Below are 18,168 nucleotides of genomic sequence, written 5' to 3'. Positions count from 1 at the left end.
ACTTTCTCGCGTGCCTGGCGTCGCCGTGGGAGCCCCGGAGGAGGATTGCGGGGAGACGTCCACTCCTGCCTCCACTGCACAGAGTAGGCCTGGTCTCTGTACGCTGTCCTGGGGTGGGGGTGGGGGTGCCTTGGATCACGGGGCCAGGAGACGTGTGCTCCCGGGTGAGACATCCACCCCGTACCTCCAGGAATGAGGGCCCCTCTCTCAAGTCGGCGTCACTCCAGAATGCCTCTTAGACAGAAGCTGAAACCCAAAGACATCCAGTCTGCTTGGGTCCTCGCAAGTCCAGCAAAGCTGGACAACAGACACGGAGTCGAGTGATGACAGCAAAGCCTCTCTCCCCGAGTAGTGAGCCTGGACGTGAAACCCACCCAGAGAGGAGTGGGATGACCCAGCAGGGGCTCATCGAAACCACACTCAGAGCTCCTCTGCCCCCCATCCCTTCACTCACCAGTAGTGCTGTAGACGCCAACGGCCCTGCCTGGAATCTGGCATCGCATCCAGGAGATCCTCTGGGGGTGAGACTTCCCACTGAAAAGAGACAGACCGTGTGACATTCATCATCTACGCGCCTAGCTCATCAGACCGGCCCTCTCCGGGTACCACAGAATGGAGCTGACTTCACAGCCACAGACGATCCCCACATCAGCATCGCTGCGCTCACGCCCTCCCGCCGGGCCGCCCAAGGACAGACGGGCCCCCTGCATCAGCTGATACACCCATCCTGCATTCAACGCACGCTGCGGGGAGGGGGGCGCGGTGGGGGCACCGATAGCAAGGCCTCATCCCTGACCTTGTCTGTAGGCAGGCGGACGGTCCTCCTAGGCAGGATGTGAGGCTGAAAGAGAAGATTATTCACTAATGATTGTTTATACTTATTTTAAAACGATGAGACAGGGATCCCTCCCGCAAAGGGTGACCGCTCTATAGACACTGTATTCACACTGGCCTCAAACCCTCCTATATCTTCACCAAAGCATCCACGTGCACCAAGATGTCATCCCACAGATGAACTGGGCGCTGATGGATAGTCAAACGGGTGACCTACAGCATAAATGAAGCGCACGTCACCGGTCTACCATCCTCTCAGCTACCCTGGAGAGCGGCTGGCATTACAGTCCCTTCAATGATGCTGTTGGCGTGTCCAGAAAGCCATCCGAGCGAGACCCCACCCTGAAGAGCCACCACCCACCGGGAGTCATCAAATAAGACGCACACCACAGTGAGCCGCCTCCCTCCACCATGAAAACCTGGGCCCTGCTCCAAATGTGGCCTCCCTTCCAAGGAGCTGTCCACGGGACGGCAGGATCCTGAGGGCCACACACCGCCCGCCCTCCGCCCCGCGACACATGTCGCCCGGTCCGCCTTCCTTGCGCCTACTCAGGGTGAAGCTGGCCAGGTCCCTTCCCTGAAGGCCGCATCGGGAACAGGAAGTGCCTCCAGGGTGGGATTTGATACTAAAAAAGAGGTTTCCCGTGTATGTTTCATCATAAATAAAGAGAAGACAACACGGACAACCTCTCCTTCGAGTATCGACGATTAGCACTCATAAAAAAAAAATTAAAAGAAAAAAAAAGGAAAACACAAAAAGAAAACTGCTGAATCTTCACCGACGCTGGTGTGACCTCTGGGGACATTTCCTGAGTCTATGCTGCACCTGGGAGGCCAGATGTCATGTGTCCTATTCAAGCGTCCTGCAGTGGTTTCTGGACATCAGCCAAGAAACCCCTTAAAACTGATACCGGAAAGAGGTCCCCCATGAAATATTTTCCACCAAGACAGAGAACACTTAGTGTACAACCTCCCTCCGGTTATTGGCGCCTTCCTGCTGATGGCACCACAGTCTCCTTCTGGAAGTCCGTAGGCCTCCGCGAGTGCCTCAGTGCATCAGGACAGAGTTCCCTGTAGTGCCCACACTTTGTGGTCCTGGGACAGGTGACGCGGTCTGCAGCAGGCTGGCAGCCCGGCCCCTGTGCCGAACTGGCCATGCGGTCTTCCAGGCTAAGGTGTGATCCTAAAACCAGATGCACAGTACGGGGTTGGTCATAAGTCAAGTGAGCGCCCACTGCAACCTCCTGCTGGGTAGAGGAGGAAAGCAAGGGGCGGGGCCGGGCCCCTGCCCTCCAGAGGAAACACCATTCAGTGGCCTCCACTGCTTTCCCTTTAAGTTGGTACCATTGAGGAATGAAAACCAATCTCCTTTCCTTCAGTCGGTTACCCGAATGTTGGTGCCAACTCTGGGTTGGCTTTTCTGTTTTGCTACCAAACACCTTTGACCATTAACTTTTTCATCATAGAGGGATTATTGAGATCTCTGGACTCTTCGCAGCCCCACCAGGGAGGGAGGCCAGCCAAAACCCTGATAGGATGGAAGAGAGAGAGGAGTCACACCCCAAGGGAAAGCAAGCCCCAGGCTTCTTCTTCCAGAGTTATAGGACTGTGCCCTTCCTTCCCTCCAGGTCAGGCTAGTGAGCAGAGGACAAGGAGAGTCATCATCAAGCCATATGCCACCCCCATACCCCACATTCTGTCTTTCAACTTCTGCTTAACTAATGGAGTGCATGAACTCAGCAGTTCCTTGCCCGGATGGCGCCTTACCTCTGCCACAAGTTGTCTGTCTGTCTCTCTCTCTCAGCTCTTTCTAGGTAGACAAGATGGTGTTTGAGCATCAGCTGATGTTAAAGACTGGGTTGTGCCCGTCACCGTCGCCACCGCATGTGTTCTGGCTCTCAAAAAACAGAGTGGGATTTAGTGGAAATGACCGGGGCCTTCTTAAGGACCCCCACGTCCCTTCCCCCAAACGTCTCAAAAGAGCCCAGAATCGAGTCATGGCATACTGCCATCAAAACCAACACGCCATCAACAACTTACCTCTGTGCCTTGGCTTTTGAGCCGGCCAAGAACCATCTCCTCTCCCAAAGGTTGACGTCGTCTTCTTGAAGTCCTCCTGAGAAGGACTGGCAAGGAGCACCAGCGTCAGACACAATGGGCAGAGCGAGGGAAGCCTAAGTGTTGGCTCGCTCACCCAGGACAAGGGCTGACCACTTCCGTCTGTGCAGAAGTCTCCCCAGCTGGCATTTCATACTGAAGAGTGGTCGGGGGAAATGACTTGCCCTAGAAGAAACAAACACACCAAAGGAAACCTCTCCTTAAGGACTGCAAAGAAGAATCATCCAGAGAAACCCAGCCTCCTCCCTAACATCAGCATTGCCTCCTAAGGGTGCATAGGATAGAGTGCATCCTAGTGCATCTCTGGTAAATCCCACGGCCTGAGGTTAGCTAGCTGCTCACGTCTCCTGGATCAGGGATGAGGACAAAGGCCTTTCCCCTAAACTGGCATAACAGCAAGCACTCTTCCAGGTTTAACATTAATCAACACCAGAATTCTTATTAGAGATAAACAGGTCCATCCCAGACTAACGTCAGGGGAACCCTCCGACCCCCCACCCCCACCCATACACACAAAGATCTCATCTTGATCTCAGAATAATCTTTTTTTTTTTTCCCCAGAGATGTTATGACGTCCAGAAGACCTTTTCAGAATGAACTAGAAGCTGAGGGGCAGAGGCCCAGGCCACCTACATTGTCTCTCCAGGGCATGCTGTCTGTGCAAGAAGCATCTACCTAACGTGGGCTGGGCTTACTCCAAGCCCATCGCCAAAGGGGACACAGACCAGCCATCCCTCCATAGCGGGACCGGATACTGCATGAGGCTGGCTGTGTATGCCTCCTCGGAAGCAAGATAAACACAACTGCTGATGACCTACCTGCATGTTCTGGGACATGGAGCTGTCATGGGGACCGCTGTCTTCCTCCAGGTCAGCAGCTCCTTGGGAAGGCCTCCTAAGAATGGATAAGATATTGGAGGTTAGTAGAATAGATGACAAAAGTCAGAAATATGGGACAGGCTTTGTGGCCAAACACATATTCGTGTCCACAGTGCCCATTCCCTGATGCTGGGATCTGGACCAGAAGGCCTCCAAGGAGAGGCAAATGCTGGAAAAGAGGTTAACTGGGTGTGTTTCATCCTCATGAAAGAAACAGAAACCCAGAAAACCTCTCTTCAGGTACCACTGATTAACACTGACCCAGAAGACCACTGACCCTTCCCCAGACTGGACACTCCGTTCTGGAAGTCCTGCTAATATGACTGGACACTGATAGTTAGTGTAACAGGTGACGTTAGTTGTAAATATAAGGCACAGGCTTTGTGGTCAACCACTTATTTCTGTCCACTGGATGGGAGCTGACAGTAACACCCTTCCCTGAAGCTGGGATCTGGACCAGAAGGCCTCCAAGATGGGATTTGATACTGGAAAAGAGGTTAACCAGGTGTGTTTCATCCTCATTAAAGAAACAGAAACCCAGAAAACCTCTCTTCAGGTACCACTGATTAACACTGACAAGAACACCACTGATCCTTCCCCAGACTTGCCATTCAGTTCTGGAAGTCCTGCTACTATGGATGGGACACTGCGCATGAGTCAGTTTGCTGGTGTAAGCCATCAGTTCAGTGCATGCTGTCCGACAACCAACTATCCAAGTACCCCCGTGGAGCAGACCCCAACGGCATCCCGAACTTCCTAAAGTTGGCATCCTGGCCAGAGGGTAGTGATACCACAGAGAGGCTGGTCACAAGAACCATCGGATTTAGAGTTAACCCCCAGGGCCACAGAGAGACACGGATGCCCCAAGGCAAGGCTGGCTCCCCAAAAGGTCTTCTCAACCCTCCCCAGATACTGAGGTGCACGGGCCAAGCGACCTGCGTCGTAAGTAAAGTGCACGCGCTCTGGTCAGCCGATCACTCGAGTACTTTGGGGTGGTGCAGACAGCATGCTCCTTTGCCTGTGTTTGGACGGCCTCACATTTAGGAAGCCCTCCAAGGAAAGGCCCTCCTACTAAAAATAAGTCCAAGTTTGCCATATCTGGCCCACGTATGGTGGACACCTCGCAGACGCTCTCTCTTCCAAGTCTAGCGGAGCCTGGCTGGCCCTGGTTTATGGTCTCTTTCCCAGAGTCGCCACTTCTTCCGGAAGTTCTCCAAGAGGAGATCAGATACTGAGGGTTAGTGGACCAGGTCACAAACGGCACAAATAAAGCGTGTGCTCTCTGGTCAACCATCTCATGTACCCAGACACGTGTCGATGCCACTCGCCTTGTCCGCAAAGTTACCCCTGCCCTTGAAGCCGCCAAGCCAGAGTGGTTTGCTGAGAAAAAGGCTGCCACACATGAGTTATCAATCACACACAAGACAAAGGAACGCATCACAAACCCCGCGGAGTTGCAGTGAGCGCAGAACTAGTGTCCCCACCCCACGGTTGATGTTAGCTCCAGGAAAGCTTGCAAGGCGGGATTAGATACTGCAAAGAGGTCGACCGTGTAATGTGCGCCATAAATAAAGCGAACGCGCCACGGACCACCTCTCTCCAAGTACCAAGCAGCAGCAGTACTGACACCAGGACAGTGGCTCTTCCTCAAAGCTGATATCACCTCCTGGAAGTCTTCCGAGGCGAGATGTGATATTGAGAAGAAGTAGACCATGTGTCCTACGTCATAAATAAAGCGTACACACCATGGTCAACCGCATCTTCAAATACCAGGAAGTGACGCGGACCCTGCCTCTCTTCCCTTAATTTGGTGTGTCACCTCCAGGAACCCCTTTGCCATCAGTGAGCGTCATGAATTATCACCAATCAGCAAACGTGGCAATGACCACAAGCCCGTGTCCAATGCCACTACCATCTCCAGGATGCCCTGTAAGGCTGGGATTGGGTGCTGAGTGTTGGTGGGGGGACCAAGCGGCCAACGTCATAAATAAAGCACGTGGTCTACGGCCAGGTGCCTGGTGATCTATGCCGGATGGTGCCTACCACACAGGCCTGCTCTCAAGTCGGCATGGCCCCCGGGAAGGCCCTAAGGCTGACTGATGCTGAGAATTAGTGGACCATGTCACATACGTCGTAAACAACACGTACGCTTTATGGTCTACCATCTCTCTACACACTGTGGCGTGGTGCTGAAGCCAGACCAATGTGTCTCCCACGAAGTTGGCTTTGCCTCTGGGAAGCCCTCTGCGACTGAATTTGATATTGAGAAGACGTGGACCATATTACATACGACATAGAGCTAGCGCATGTTCTATGGTCAACCATCTTTTCAGGTACCGTGGAAAGGGCTGATGTCAAAACCGGCGTCTCTTTCCTCTCGTTAGCACCACCTCCAGGAAGCCCTCTGAGGCTAGATGCAGTATTGAGAAGAAGCCACCATGCAATGTCTGCTACAGATGCAGTGGGCGCAGCACAGAGAGACCCCTCCAGGACCCAGAGTGGAGATGACGTCGGAACGAGCACGATGCCTGATGCTTAGTATCGCCTACAGGAAGCCCCCCAAGGTGCATCTGCTGTTATGAAAAGGTGGACCAAGTGACATGCGTTGTAAGTAAAACGTATGAAGCATGGTCAACTTCCACTAAGTATCCCAAAGCGGCGCGGGTGCCGGAACTGGCACCTCCTCTCCAGAGGCCGGCGTGGCCTGCCTGGAGACCTCCAAGGCTGAATTTGATACTGAAAAGAAGTCGACCATGTTACATACGCTGTTAATAAAATACATGCAGTGCGGTCGAACCCTTTCCAGGTACCGTGAGGTGGGTGCTGACATCAGAACCAGTGCTCCAACTCGACTCTGAGGCCGGATTGCAGATAGGGAGAAGTGGGCCACGGAACGTGCATCACGTCTGTAAGCATACACGGCGGGGCCAATCAGATCTTCGTGGAGGAGCAGTGTTGAGTCCAGAGCCAGGGCATCTTCCCCGAGATGACTACACTTGACATGGGAAAAAGATAGACTGTACACGTATCGTCAATGAAAACAACGGGTCAGTGTGTCTTCAAGTACCTGGAGTGGCACCATCTCGTGGGCACCCACGCCTGTCTCTACACAGGCACTGGGTCTTGAAGCCATCTGAGGACAGCTCGGAGGATGACAAGAGGCGGACCACGTGTAATATCCCTCCTTCACGAACATCTGAGGCACCGACCACCATTTCTTCAAGGACTAACGGGGGGGGACGTGCCAACGTGGAAGCAGGACACCCTCCTAGAGGGTAGCATTGTCCTAGGGAAGCCCTTGGAGGCTGCGTTTGACACCGAGAAGACTGTGTTGCAAGCATTAACAGATTAAGTACACATCTAACAGTCTACCGTTCCGCCAAGTACCACGGAGCAGGCAGGGTGCTGAGGGAGACCAGTGTCGCTTCTCTGACTTCGGGCTCACTCCGGGATGGTTTGGACGGCTGGGCTAGATACCAAGAAGCGGTTTACCGTCCCACATACATACTCAAAATGTATGTGGGACGGTAAACCATTTCTTCAAGTACCGCACGAGGGCAGTGATGACCGGAAGAAGGCTCACGTTCACAAGGTTGCCTCTGGGGACCTCTTCGCGGCTGCGTGTGACGCTGAGGAGCAGCAGGCCATGGTGCACACTAAACAACAGTTGCGTGGTCAACCATGTCATTGAATGCCAGAGAGCAGCACTGATCCCAGAAAGAATCAAGATCTCCTCCCCAGAGATGGCGAGATTTCCCGAGGCAGAACTTGATATAAGAAGAGCGAGAGTATGTCATTTTGCATCATGCAGAAAAGAACATGCCATACAGAAAACCATGTCTTCGAGCGTCACGAAGAGGCCTGGTGTGGGATCCAATGGCGCCTCCCCGAAGACAGCGTCGTTTCCAGGAGCCTCGAGGATGGATTTGATACTGAGGGTTAGTGGACCGTGTTACATACGTCACAGATAAAGCGTACGCTATACGGTCTACTATCTCTCCAAGTACCACACAGGGACGCCGAGGACAGAGGTTGAGGACGCGTCCAGAAAGCCTTCCAGAGCTGGGGGAATCAGAGGGCAGGTCGAGCACAACACATGCATCATGCGACAAGCACACACAGGCTAGGAGTCTTGTCTCCACTGTGAGGAGCTGGTGCTGACGCTGGTACTGGTGGCTTATCCCCAAAGCTGGCAACTCCTCCAGGAAGCCCTCCAAGGCTGCAAGTCCCACTGAGCAGAAGTGGACGACGTTATGGATTTCATGATTCCAGAAACACTGATTAAGTGCCTACTATGTGCTGGGCACCGTGCTGGATCTGAGGGAATGGGTACGCGGGCACAGTGGGAGGGTGGCCATGGCGTGTGGCTAAAGGGACGGGGTGGGGCCGGGGGAGGGTTTGGGAGGGGAGTGGTGAGCAAAATGACAACTCTAAGATGGCCTGTGTGCAACCGGAAAGAACACCTGTCTAGTTCTACTGAGCAGGCCACGCAGGTAGACTCGGGGCATGTGAAGCCCGGGCTGTAAACCCAAGTACTGGGCACCAAAAAAAAAAAAAAAAAATGCCACAAGCAAAAGACTAATGGCCATCTCCGCCTCAAAGTCAGGGGCATTCCCCAGAGGTCCTCGTAGGCCGACTGGACCTGAGCAGTAACCACCATGCCATCTTCACAAGCAAAGCAGATGTCGTTTTGCTCAACTGACTCCCTAAGGTCAGAACCTCCGTTTCATCCCCCATCTTGGCACTGCCTCCAGAAAACCCTCTGAGATGGCATTTAATCTCGATCAGAGGGGAACATTAGTACAAAGAGAGGAACGTCAACATAGGGCAATAGCTCTTCAATACCACACAGCGTGCTGGAGGCTGGACTGCTGGGTCCCCCTGAAGGCAGTATTGGCTCCGCGGAGCCCTCCCAAAGCTGGCTGGGCTTCTGGGAAGTGGTGGACCATGCCACCCAAACGCTTCCTTGTGCATACGCCACAGGGCAAACCATCTCTTCAAGCACCACGGCTGAGGCTGGAACCGGTGTCCTTGCCCCTGGGTTGCATCGCCTCCAGAAACCCCCCAGAGGGTGCATCGGATAGGCCTTGTCGCGCAATTCGGGCATCAAACACAGGCACCAGGAGTTACCATGGAGCAGTGCCAGAGCTAAACCCAGTGTCCTCGTCCCTCACGTTGGCAACACCTCCGGGGTGCCCTCCGAGGATGGATTGGATACTGAGAGTTAGTGGACCATGTTACATAGGTCAAAAATCACAAAGCCTACGTTCCATAGTCTACCATCTCTTCAGGAACCATGGAGTGGTGCTGACCCCAGACCAGGGCTTGCCCCTGAAGTTGGTGTCACTTCCAGAAAGCTTTCTGAGGCCTGATTTGGCACTGGGAAGCAGACACGTGGTGACCATAAATGAGCCCTCCTCGAGTGTGGGGGGAGCGGTGCTGTTGGGAAGAGGCGCCTCTACCCTCAAGTAGCACCTCTCCCGGGAAGGCCATGCCACCTCGGAAAGACTGAGGAGAGGCCAGCCATGCAACGTTGGCCACGCTTCGGCCAAGGCATGGTCAACTATCTCTTTATCAAGGTGAAGGGCCGTGGTTTGCTCTGCATGGCAGGATGGGAAATTCTAAGGGCAGAACTCAGATGTGAAAGGGGGTCCCTCACCTTCTGGGTAACAACTTGGCCAAGCTGCCCCAAGCTAGGACGGTCCTTGCCACACCCCACATCACTGTGGCATATTCAAGTCACAGACCCGCATGAGCAGTGGGTTTTTCTAGCTCCTCCTCGACAGCTCCACCTCCCCTCAAGAGGCTTTCCCTGGGTCTCTCCATTCCCTCCCTCCCATAATCCAACTGTCAGTACCACCACCCCGTAGAAATGGAATGCACAGCCATGACAGTTGGTCTCCAAGGACAGGGCAAGGGCAGGCTCATGGGCAGCAAGGTGAGAAGACACAAGCTATCCTCCAAAGTCTTGAAACCCAGCACCGAGCATGTCGTCCCCCTGCTCACAATCCAGTTGTCGAAGACCAAACTCCTTAGGATGGCATTCAAGGCTTCTACCTCCCCATCCACTTCCTGCCCCAAGTCCTGACACCGCCTCAGCCAACTCAGCCCTTTGCACCCCCTGACCCTCCACAGCAGCCTGCCCGGACCTCTCCAACGACCCAATCCCATCTTCCATTCGGTCAGGCACAGAAATACGCTCATGTTTATGAAATACCCGCAAGGCGCTGGAGCTGTGAATAACACAGGGTCTCTGCCCTCCTGCAGCCTCCAGCTTAGCAGGGGAGACCCACACTGAAATAATTAACACAGAGCATGGATTTCAAAATGAAAAGAGGTCAAAGTGTTGTGAAGGAGCAGGGAACAGTTAGTAAGAAGATCCGACCAGTTAGGGGGAGCTTCTCAGAAGTAGTTTACAGTAAAAGATGAAAGATGAGGAGACTAAGCCAGGAAGAGAGGGGTAAGAGTGGACAATGCAGGGTGGAAGTGGAAGACCGGGTGGTGCACGGACCGGGTGGAGCACAATCCAGATGGAGAATGGACCAGGTGGAGCACGATCCAGGTGGAGCACGGACCAGGTGGCGCATGGACCAGGTGGTGCACTGACCAGGTGGATGACCCGTGGACCAGATGGGTGAAGCATGGTCTGGATGGAGCATGGTAACCAAAAGACCTGTGAATGGAGCATGGGGAGCCAGGAACATGCCAGAAATGAGGAGCTAGGGGGAGGCTAGGACATTCAGAGCCTTACGACAAAGGTTAAAGATTACAGGTTTTAGCCTCAGGCAAAGAGCAAGCCCTTATTAGCTGATAAAGGACGTGAGCTTCACATTTTTCTAAGACAGCTCTTGCTGATGTGAAAAGATCATGCTTCTGGGAGGCAAGAGTGGGACAGGAAGAGAGACAAAGAGTTCAAAAAAGAGAGCGTAGCCTGGGCAGCAGAGGGCTCAGGAAGTGGGGAGAGTGGGCACATCTAAGAACAGTTAGGAAGAAGAGCCCGAGAGATGTGGTGATGCCCCAAGTGCAGGTAAGGAATGGTGAGCGATACAAAAGGGTCAAGAACCTGGGCAGGTACCTGGCATGGAAAGTAGGAGGGAAAGGCTCCACTTCCCGAGCTGGGGGAAGCCCGGATGAGAAGCAAGTGTCGGTGGGGGAAGAGTTTAGTTTGAGTGCACCAGGTCTGAAATGCCAGCGAGAGGCCCTAGCAATCAGATGGAGGCCACTGGTCATCTTAACGAAAGCTCCTCCAGGGGAGTGCTAGGGTCAGAAGCCAAATAAAAGTGAAATGCAGAGAAAGCACCAAGAGGGTGGCAGCTAGAGGGAGGAGGTGGCTTCCTGGGATTTTTCAGACTGAAGGCACTACAGCATGCTAAGAGCCAAGGGAAGCCTCCAGGAGAGCAGAAAAACTGGCCAAGGCAGTAGAAGGCTCTAGAGGAGCTGGAGGGTGGAGGGTAATGGAGCCCATGCTCAGGTGGCGATGTGCCATGCATCAGTGGCAGGTGGCTTCCTCCACTGGTCATCAGGGAAAGAGAAGCAAGAGAGCAAGGCTAATTGAGAGAAGCTGGGGGAGTTCTTTTGATGGCTTTTATTTTCTCTGTGTCCGTGATTGGAGAGGACGCCACTCATGTCTCCTCTTGGAATGGGAACTCCTCTGGGCGGGAAGGGGTCACACTGGCCTCTGCTTTGAATCCCCAGTGACCAGAACCAGACATTCTGTAGAATGAACAGCAAGAATATCAAGGAATGAAAGGATGGACAACTCTGAAGAGCAGCGATGAACCCTGAAAGCATCCCTGCCCCTCCTGGGTCTCTGGAGAAGCAGGCAAGCTCACCTTCCCCACCCGGCTCCCCAACACATGGACACCAGCCTGGACTGAGCATCCCCGCAGCTCAGACGGCTGGTGGCTGGTGGCTCTTCTCACTCTTCCAGACCGATGTCAATGCCCCACTCACCACCTGCCCATTGGCTTGGCCATTCTCTCAATGGCGCACGGATCTTCCTGCTCGTGTGTGCCCTCCTTGCTTGGCCTGATAGAATCACTAGGGTATTTGTCTGCTCCGCAGAGGCTCACCCTAGCACTGACTGGTCCACACATCCTCTCAGGCACTCAGCCATGAGCACGGACTTGCTAGCATCACCCTGGGTGGAGGCCGAGACTGCCCTGATTTACTGTTCTTACCTCTCCAGGGCTCACAGGCTTGGGGGGGAGAGGGACAGACACTCAACCCACGTGTTGATAAGACATCAGGGAAGTGCATGAAGTGCTAGGATTTCAGGCTTACAACTTCCATAGTCCAGAAACAACAAGGAGCTTCAGCCCCTACAGAGGCCCAGAGAAAGCAAAGAGAGGCAACTCCCTCCTCCCAAAGACTAGGGCACAGGGTGTAGAGGCAAACAGGAGACAGTGATGACTCCCCACCCCCTCAGACCTCATCATCTGGAAGCATGTAAACAGGAGGAATGGGGGGAAAAACGATACACACTCATCTTAATAATTACACAAAGTCAGAGAACACTATTTCTTTCTTTCTTTTCTTTTCTTTTCTTTTTTCTTTTACCATAGACCAATACGGATGTCAGTACGGTTTAAAAAAAAAAAAAAAAAAAAAAAACCCTGAAATGTAAACACTAAGACACTTAGAAAATGGTCATGTGCTCTCTGAATTACCAGAAAAAAATTTTAAAAAGAAAAATGTGGTCTGTATGATAAAAAGATAGCAGGAAAGAAAGGAAGGATGAAACAAATCAAACAAGCATTAGTGCAATTGTTTTAAGTCCAAACAAGACAATAGAAAAATAAAAAGGTAAGTGAGTTACACACCCGTAAAAAGAGAGATTTTTCAAGTCAAGGCAAAAGCCTCAAATCCAAAGTATCTGTTGTCCGTTTGAGACACACTTTAAAAAATGAACTAAAAAAAATTTCAAATCCAAGGAATGGGCACAGATAAGTAGGAAGGCCTCAATTTTCATGCATTTGGCTTTCAGGCAATCCACACTATCATGCACTGACATCTCAAAAACCACAAAATTTATGCAACAGTTGACTGCCAGCAATCAACTCCCCATCAATGGCACCCCCAGTTTTGCATATACAGCAATTTGTTCGATTTGTGCAATTGCCTAAATATCTCATTGCAGAAGCTTCCAAAGGATATTCTAAGGGGCGCCTGGGGTCCCCCATGCTTCTCTTGGAATGATGCCCACAGCTTGAGTTCACTGCCCAGCTCCAAATAGGGCAGTGCTGATTTGATCTACTTTACTTATTGGGCTTCTGGGTAATATGTGGTCTGAATAAAGCAGTTGGCTGCATTTGAGAACCAGTATTTAATTACAGTTTGCTCTTATTGTTTTGTAAAAATAAGTGAAAATGGAAAAAATAAAATTGCTGATATCTGTGGTAAAAGCATAGATGTCATATATACTTAAGAAATTAAGATGAAGATGGAAATCGTTAGGCAGGCCCAATGTGGCCAATCTCTAGCCTTGGTAGTTGTATTTAAGGCAGTCAACTATTTGTTTGAAAAGAACAAAATTAAAAAACATCTGTGGAATGCTAGAAATTGCCTAGAAATGTGCAGAATATTGAGCTCTCAAGGAGCAGAATACTTGGGAACATGCAAGTCTCTGGTTCAACTTCCAAAAAACAGTTTGCCTTGAATACAGACTTCCAGAAACAATTACATGGGAGTGTAGGGCAACCTAACTCAGGAACACAAAGGAAAATAAAGCAGAGGTGCCTCTGCAATCAATTTCAAGTACCCGAGAGCAAAATCATTAAACAGGTTGATAAAAACCACCTCTCAGGGGTGGAAGGTACAATCCACAACAATGATATAACATTCACAAACATTTACATTAGGAATAAAATAGCATCCAAAGGAAATGAGGGAACAGATAGAAACAGTTTTCAGGGCCCTCTCAAGTTCTAAAGACATCAAATAGGCAAAAAAGTAAATGATAAACAAATTCAGAGGCGAACAACATCATAATTAACAAAAAATGAGAAATAAAGAATAGATGCTTACTTCATCAATATTAAGTTATACTGTCCAAAAAGCTCTGACTCATGTAACAAAACAGATAAATGTTATAAACTCTTAGAATGAGATTAAGTTATGTTCATAGATCATTCTTTATGATGAAAACCCAAAAGAAGTGACTGAAAACTTAGTAAAACTAAATGTCTTTACATCAAAATCTGTACCCTATAAATGAGATGTACACCTTACTTTTGAAGGTCCATGGAATGTTTACAGAATTGATTATATAAAGCACAGAGAAGACATCCATAAATTCCCCAAATAGGATCTATATATCCACATTCTCTAGCCACAATGAAATAGAACCACAATTGAATAAAACAAGATAAGCAACACACAACTCAAGTCAATTAGAAATTAATTTAAAAATAATCTCTACTTTTGCACATTTAATTCAGATAATCATTTCTTCTAAGAACAAGAAGAAATGAAAATGCATAATTACAAATATTTTTAAAAATTTTAAAAACTACATAGTAAAACTTAAGCAGTCAACATTGCAAGCAGAGGCAAATTCATACCATGAAATGTTTTCATTATTTAAGAAGAGTAACATAAGGAATATATGGACAGACCCACAACACAAGGTTCAGGAAAAGCAGAAGGAAGGAATCAATAAAGATAAAGGCAGATACTGTTGAATTTGAACACACACACACACAAACAGTTGAATTGATAAATAATTCCAAAAACGAATTTTTTTGAAAACCTCTAATAGGAACACTCCTCTAGCTCATCTAATAAAAAAGAGATAAAGTACACATACACAAAATTAAGAATGACAAAGGTGATATAACCACAGAAATGGATCTGAAAGTTATAAAAATACTATTTATAGCTCTATGCTAAGAAGTTTTTAAATTTCAGAAAAATTTATTATTTTCTAGGATTAATAATAGGTTTTAAAAATCACTGAGCACTCACTATGTGCCAGACAAAGTGCAAGGTACTTTATCTCTTTGATCCTTACAGTGGCCCTCTTAGCTACAGGCTCTCATTTTAATCATTTAACAACTGAGGAAACTAAGAATTAGGAAGGAGACATGGTTTTCCCAAGGTCACAAGGGAAATGACAGAGCAAGAATTTGAACCCAAGTTGTCTGACTCCAATACGTGTACATTTAAATGCTGAGCTGTATTATAAAAAAGAAGCATATATTCTACAGATGCAAAAAATAGGAAGAATCCAATAAATACAGAAGAAATAGGACAAGTTGTCAAAGGATTATCCCAGGAGAGTTATATGGGTGAATTCTTTCAAGCTTTCATGGAATAGATCATTCAAATGATGTATATATGGTACAGAATACAGAAAAAGATGGAATGCTCCCTAATTCATTTTACAAAGCCAGCATAACTTTGATACCAAAACCAACAAAAAAATAAATTTGAAAAGTCCTAAGTGAAACCCTAACAAATCATGTGGTATATTAAAGAACATACTCCATAACTAGGTAGAATTTGATCCGAAAAATGTTTCAAAGTTATGAAACATTATTATAATTCATTGCATCAACAAGTCAACACAAATATCTCCATATATTAATCAAGAAAGCATTTCATAAAGTTCTAAATCCATTCCTGATTTTAAAGTCATATATGAACTAAAATGAAATACTTCATTAACATTATGAAAAACATATACCTGAAATATTTGTTATCATACTTAACAGTGAACGAGAAACAAGATGAAGATTTCTATTTTCAACAATTTAATGTTTTGGAAGATCTAGCCAATGCTATAAGACAAGAAAGAGAAATAGAGGAGATTAAAATATCGGAAAAGGGGCAAAATTTGTATTATATAGAAGTGAATGACTTTTTACCTAGAAGTTCCAAAACATTCTACTAAAAGCTTGTAGAAAAATGAAAGAATTCAAGGAGACATCCAATAACAATAAATATGCAATCTCTTCCCTACATGCTACTAGTAACCAGTTAGAAAATATAAGGAACAAATTCACAATAGAAACATGTAAGCAATATTTAGTTCCTCAAAATAAACTTAAAGATGAATTGTGAATTTGTCAAATTTGACAGTTGTGAAATATATATATATATATACTATATATATATTACTTTGAAAGATTTTACAAAGCCCACGTATCAAAAATTACAAATTCTCTTTAATTTACAATTTTATGAAATTCCACAGAAAAACTATAAAAATGTCTTTAACTTCCCAATATCACTAAAATTCATCTAGAAAAATAAACAAGTGAGACTAATGAAGAAAATATTGAGATATGTGAATGAAAGACTATTGCTACCAAATAATAACACATATTATAGCAATATTGTATTAAAACAAAGCAATACTAGCATAAGAATAAACAGATTGATTGAATAATAGAAATCCACAGCAAGAACATAAACTATAAAAGTATCTACCATGTGGTAAATATGGAAACAGAACATATAGTTATTTCTTACAATAAATAAATGATTAAAGATTCAAATATAAAAGATGAAATCATGAAAGAACTAGAAAAATTAAAAGTGCCTATGTAAGCTCAGGGTGGGCAAGGCTTTTCTAAGGAAAAAGAAAGCATAAGGAAATATTGCTGATAGATTTTTAGAACATAAAAATGTTTTAAATTAAAAAAAATGAAAAACCCCATGAGTAAAATGGAATGGCAAATGAAAACAGCAAGGGGGTGAGGTGGGGGGGCATCAGTAATACGTGATAGAAAAAGTTACTGTTCTTATTTTAAAAGTCTTCTGAAATAAAAATAAAACAGGAACACACTAATAGAGAAAAATGAGTAAATGACTTTTAGTTCAATATGGTGAATTAATAAATACAGATGTTCACCTGCCTTCCCCTTAAAGATGTGTTAAATGGGGGTGAAGAGATTTTCATTTTGAGATAAGCACACAGGCACAAAGACAGGAAGACAAGAGTGGAAACTGATTCAGAAATGGGAAAATCAAACTTAAACTGGCTCTGAGGACAGTTGAAATAAAATCTAGTGTATTCCATGGGACCCACAGAAGTCTCAGGAATTGATGGCACCAGGTGCCTTGATGTGAAAGGAAAATCTAAGCCTAAATAGGATGAATTGACTGAAAGTCTGTTTAAGAAGGAGGCAGGTCCCCAAATCCTCATCCACAGTGCAGACCCTTCCCTGATCCTGAGGGAAGAATGAAAATGTGTTACAACAGAGAAAATAATGCAGAGGTGACTGACACAGAAACACCATGCATAGCTGAGGGTAAGAGTTCTAAATTAAGAAAAGAAAGAAGGGAAAAAATTTTAAGCTGGATGTCAAGACCCCATCCCCTGTCTTCCTCCTCAAACCTCCCAGGGCACTGGCAGCCAGATATACTCTAGGCCAGAAACTTAAAAAAAAAATCTTCTTTGGAGCATCTAAGCAGTCCAAAAGAAAGAGTTTAACTAAACATGGGGTGCACTAGGCAGCTCATGCTACAGTAGAGCCCACAACTCACAAGTCCAAACTAGATCCTCAGTTTGAATGCTGAGAGCTTCCAAACAGCTCATTAGTGGATTTGTGTGTGTGTGTGTGTGTGTGTGTGTGTGTGCATCTACATCTATACAATGATCTGTATCACTAGAGAGTTGAGAAAAGCATATAACATGGAAGTCAGAGACACATATGCTTGGAGACTCCATAGGAAGACGAAAATTTCAGCAAAGTTACCATTAATATTATCAGGAATATCAAATATTATCAGGAATATCAAATCAATCACATCCATGAAACAAAATGTTATAAAATAATATTTAGAGTATAATAAAAGATCTGGCGTGTAAGAGATTGTGGAAATGAGAATAGGTTAAAAAATAAAGACAGAGAAATTGCTCAGAAAGAGAACAAAAAAAAATCAAGGGTTGAAATCAGAGGGAAAAAAATGTGGGAAAATATAAGAGAACCAGTCAAAGAGATCCAACATACAAAATATAAAAGTTCTAGAGAAACAGATGGAAGTAAGTTATCCAAAGATTGTTCAAAAAATATGTCTACAGTAAGTTTCAGATCAAAAGAGCCTAGCAGGGATGCCTAGGTGGCTCAGTGGTTGAGTGCCTGCCTTCCTGGAGTTTCAGGATCAAGTCCTGCATTGGGCTCCTGCATGGAGCCTGCTTCTCCTCCCTCTGCCTATGTCTCTGCCTCTTTATGTATCTCTCATGAATAAATAAATAAAATCTTTTTTTAAAAAAAGGGGGCCTAGCAGAATGGATGAACATAGATCCATATCAAGATGCATATGCATGAAATTTAAAACACTAGAAGACAATGAGAAAATCCTACATATTCCAGAAAGGGAGAAAACAAAG

The 18,168-nt window shown here is 47.1% G+C and overlaps 1 long non-coding RNA gene across 2 annotated transcripts in view; it reads right to left on the bottom strand.

Annotated features, from left to right (window-relative positions):
- Nucleotides 1-7,836: 7,836 nt before the first annotated feature.
- LOC144321159 (uncharacterized) overlaps nt 7,837-18,168 on the bottom strand; it is a 29,268-nt gene continuing 18,936 nt past the window's right edge. For both annotated transcript variants that reach the window (XR_013386920.1, XR_013386921.1), the window contains exon 12: nt 7,837-11,543. This is a non-coding gene — a long non-coding RNA (uncharacterized LOC144321159). The remainder of the gene's footprint in view (nt 11,544-18,168) is intronic.

The sequence above is a fragment of the Canis aureus genome, chromosome 9 (genome assembly GCF_053574225.1).
Source record: "Canis aureus isolate CA01 chromosome 9, VMU_Caureus_v.1.0, whole genome shotgun sequence".
In the NCBI taxonomy this organism is placed as follows: domain Eukaryota; kingdom Metazoa; phylum Chordata; class Mammalia; order Carnivora; family Canidae; genus Canis; species Canis aureus.
Note: the sequence above shows the minus strand (reverse complement) of the source record. Positions and strands in the feature narration are given on the sequence as shown.